We start from the raw sequence: 5,034 nt of genomic DNA, 5'->3' as shown, positions 1-5,034 counted from the left end.
GCCTCTTCCCATGCACCCCCACGGTGGGAGGAGCGAAGGGGCGGGGCGGGGCGGGACCGGCCATGAGGGGCCGGTGAAGAGGGGCGGGGACTGCGGGGAGGAGGCGGGGCTGCTGGGGCTGGTTGTGAGAGGCTCCCGTGGGTTTAAAGGCTTCTTTGTAATTAAAGTCATGATTAAATACACTTAGAGAAGTCTTACCCAATGTATAATCTTGTGTGAAAATACAACCTCATCTGTAGCTTATTTATGAATATATATAAATTCTATAAATTACAATTTATACAAATAACAAATGTTATTTGTTTATATGATTTATGTATATATGCAAAGCATCTCATCACCTAAAAATAAACGGTGATAGAACTTTGCACTATTTTCCAGAGTCAGAGATAGAGCTGCAGACATATAGGTAGATACATAGGGGTGTGTGTGTGTCTATGTGTCTGCACACACACGCACCTGAGTTCCTATGTGTCTGAATGGCTGGATAAAGAGAAACAATCATGTTCAAAACAAGTAAAACACACACACACATATATACATACACATACATACATATATCCTTTCTTGGAGCAGGACACGAATGAGATTGTGAGTCAGAAAGGACAGTTTATTTAAATCCTTAACTCTCCACCTATTAACTGTGAGACTTTGGGCACTACTGTGTCTTCATTTGTAAACTGAGGATGATAATGTTCACCTTGTAAGACTGAAATTAAATGAAATCTATTGTGTTTTCAAAATATAGTCCCTGATCAGCCACATCAGCATCATTAGGGAACTTGTTACAAATGCAAATTTTCAGGCCCTACCTGCAACCTTCACTAAACCCAGGATGATTCTGTGCAAAATAAAGCTTGAGAATTGCTGAAATGGAAAGCATAAAGCCTGGTTAGCACTCAGTTAATGTAGCTGCTAATAAATTATATTTAATTTCCTCTCTGTTCTTTATTATCCCCCAATCAAATTTAATTCAATAACATTCATTGAGCTGAAAGTCAGTGCCAGACAGTCAATGGAGGGACAGAGTTCACAGCCCGCAGTCCCACAGCAGGAGACAGACGCCAGCCCCTCTCCACGTCACATGTCTCAACATCAACCCAAAAACTTTTTTTTTTTCCCCCAAACTCCTTTACAGGTGGAAACTACTAAGGTTAAACCCTTCTTTCTCAAAACAGGCTCATGTGTGCTGGGTCTCCAGCAATGCTTTTAGGAGACCTTCCATTAATGGCAGTGAGCATCACAACCCTCTCAAATGATAAAAAACCAAGGGGCACCTTGGAGACCACATAGTTCAAACCCACCATTTCATGAGGACAAAGCTGAGACCCAGAAACAGGAAGCTGCTGGCACAGGAAAGTGAAAAAAGTGAAAGTGTTAGTTGCTCAGTCGAGTCCAACTCTCTATGACCCCATGGACTGTAGCCCACCAGTTTCCTCTGCCCATGGGATTCTCCAGGCAAGAATACTGGAGTGGGTTGCCATTCCCTTCTCCAGGGGATCTTCCCAACCCAAGGATCAAACCCAGGTCTCCTGCATTGCAGGCAGATTCTTCACCATCTGAGCCAGTTGGCCCAGGAAAAGGTCATCTGGCTCTGCTCCTGCCTTGGGACTCACACCCTGACTCACTGTGGTGGTATTCTGATAGACGACACCAGGCACTCCCACTGGCTCAGCGTGACTGATAAGAAATAGCCACTTGTCCTTGCCAATTATGAAAGTAACAGAGACATGCAAGCAAAACCTACATCAGATTTACCTTATTTCAAATGGAATATATAACAAACTTTTAGATTATCCACTATGATTTATATACAGACAATACTCTGGGCGGCCATATCTAGCAGCAGAGATTTGGACAGAAAAGCCCCAGAAAGGCCTCTATGTTGAATTCCATCCCACTAAATAAAGTGACAAAGAGCCGTTACTAAAGTAGAGCATTTGAAACACCAGAAATAAAGTAAGGATTTCATATGTGTTCATTTTTATTTTAAATGATTTTATGATAAAGGTAGAAATGCGTAGTGGGGAAAAAGTCTCTCACAGTTGAACCAGAGAGAGAAGCACGGTTACTATTTTAGGAGAGAGGAAGAAAAGGATCACGCTATATACAGAGCTCTATCCAACTTTTTTCATTTATTTTTAAACTTCTTTGAAAGTTTAAACAATTAAAAAACGCTGAATAAATATTTACTGGATGTCAATTGCCTATGACCAATGAGTAATGATTTATTATTAACACACACTTGACAGCTTATGGTCATGCAGTCCTGAGCAACTGGACGGTAAAAGTTCTTGGTCACAGCTCCTACTGGGGCTCCTACATTGGTCTTAACGGAGATCATTTACTCAGCTTGGCCACAGAGCTGCGTCTCGAAATTCTCGAGCACCGGGGAATACTTCCGCACCCTCTGACTTCCTGTAACTGAGCACCAAGCACTGACACACCTCTATCTAGTACTCACTGTCCAGGATTTAAGTCTCTACTGAATAGCAAGATCCTTGAAGACATAGCAAGACTGCATTCTTTTCATCTGTTTCACCTGGAAAGGACTCAAATTTTATCTTTATTTTTTGGCATCACAGTGAAATTTTTCAACCTTTTCTTTTTCTTTTTGCCATCAAGTCTACTGGAATACAATCATAGAAATAAAACTGCAACAAGATAGAGAAGGGTCAGTGAACATTCACTATAGCAGCATAGAAAACAACTCAGGTTAAAGCACTGTTGCTGCTGCTGCTGCTGCTAAGTTGCTTCAGTCGTGTCCAACTCTGTACAACCCCATAGATGGCAGCCCATCATGTCCTATATTACGATTAATATCAGTAACGGTAGGGACCTCCTTGATGGTCCAGTGACTAAGACTCCACACTCCCAAAGGAGAGGACCTGGGTTCCAATCCTAATCAGGGAACTATATCCCACATGCTGCAACCAAAGAGTTCACATGCCACAACCAAAGAGCTTTCACATGGTATAGCTACAGACTCCACAGACCATAAGTAAAGATTCCTCGTGCTACAACGAAGATTGAAGATACTACCTGCCAAAACCAACACCTGACCCAGCCAAATAAAACATATATTTTAAATTGCTAAAATATCAGGCATCTTAAAAAAAAAAAAGTGAACAGTAACATCTAACTGTGAGCAATCACTATACTCCAAACACTTTCCACCCACTATTTTATTTATCTTCACCTACCTGGCAGATGTTCCTATTGCACCCACTTTACACATGAAGAAACTGAAGTTGGAGGAGATTAAATAATTTCTCCAAAATCACCCACCAGCAACAAAAGAGCTAGGACTCTAATTTTGCTCTGACTTTAAACCTTCCCATTTTTCCAGAGTCAAGAAAATGTGAAAGCTCAGGAACACTTTCACGTTGTAAACACTATTCAGAAAGCATCAAGGCTATGGTTTTTCCAGTAGTCATGTATGGATGTGAGAGTTGGACTATAAAGAAAGCTGAGTGCTGAAGAATTGATGCTTTTGTTTCTTGGACTGCAAGGAGATCAAACCAGTCCATCCTAAAGGAAATTAGTCCTGAATATTCATTGGAAGGACTGATGCTGAAACTGAAACTCCAATACTTTGGCCATCTGATATGAAGAGCTGACTTATTTGAAAAGACCCTGATGCTGGGAAAGATTGAAGGCGGGAGGAGAAGGGGACGACAGAGGATGAGATGGTTGGATGGCATCACCGACTAGATGGACATGAGTTTGGGTAAAGTCCGGGAGTTGGTGATGGACAGGGAGGCCTGGCAAGCTGCAGTCTACGGGGTCACAAAGAGTTAGACACGACTGAGCAACTGATTCTATCCAATCACCATGTTTTTCTAAACACCAGTGAGTGAGTGAAAGTGAAGTCACTCAGTTGTGTTCGACTCTTTGTGACCCCATGGACTGTAGCCTACCAGGCTCCTCCCTCCATGGGATCCTCCAGGCAAGAGTACTAGAGTGGGTTGCCATTTCCTTCCCCAGGGGATCTTCCCGACCCAGGGATCGAACCCGGGTCTCCTGCATTCCAGGAAGACGCTTTAACCTCTGAGCCACCAGTAAACACCAGTAGCAGGATTAATTTCTTAGAGTCACTGGAATTTCCTTAGTACCTTCTGAATTATCCAGGGAAATCAAATTATGTCTTTAAGACTTTGTATTACATACAGTTTATCACTTTCTAACTTTTTTGAAAATTGGTGGTCTAAGGAAAATGAATTCAATTTTTAAAAACAGCACCACTTGCTGGTTTAGAGATTTCATTCTTAGACATTAGCATCAGAAATCACATGATCTATTATTAACCAAAATACTTTATTCTCATGCATTTTGATAACAGGAGGTTTCCTTTATCAACCACTCCCTCAAATGAAAAAAGATGACTCTTTGGAACCCCCTAGAAGGAAATTTGGAGAAGGCAATGGCACTCCCACTCCAGTATTCTTGCCTGGAGAATCCCAGGGACGGAGAAGCCTGGTAGGCTACAGTCCACGGGGTCGCAAAGAGTCGGACACGACTGAGTGACTTCACTTTCACTTTCTAATGACACCCCACTCCAGTACTCTTGCCTGGAAAATCCCACGGATGGAGGAGCCTGGTAGGCTGCAGTCCATGGGGTCGCTAAGAGTCGGACATGACTGAGCGACTTCACTTTCACTTTTCAGTTTCATGCATTGGAGAAGGAAGTGGCAACCCACTCCAGTGTTCCTGCCTGGAGAATCCTAGGGACGGGGGAGCCTGGTGGGCTGCCGTCTATGGGGTCGCGCAGAGTCGGACACGACTGAAGCGACTTAGCAGCAGCAGCAGCAGCAGCAGGAAATTTACAACCATGACATCTCTTGGCAGTTCTTTGGGCTGGGATACCAAGCTACCACATTATCTATTAAAATACTATGCTCTTTTAGAGTTGTGCACAGAAATTAGGATAAAAGTAAGAAAAACTTGTGGAGTGGAATCCATGTTTCTGCCCAGAAAATTACTGGAGAGCAGAACAATCAGTATTCTGCAGATCACTGTTTACTTTCAAACAAA

Source organism: Ovis aries, chromosome 19 (assembly GCF_016772045.2).
Source record: "Ovis aries strain OAR_USU_Benz2616 breed Rambouillet chromosome 19, ARS-UI_Ramb_v3.0, whole genome shotgun sequence".
NCBI classification, from domain to species: Eukaryota; Metazoa; Chordata; class Mammalia; order Artiodactyla; family Bovidae; genus Ovis; species Ovis aries.
Note: the sequence above shows the minus strand (reverse complement) of the source record.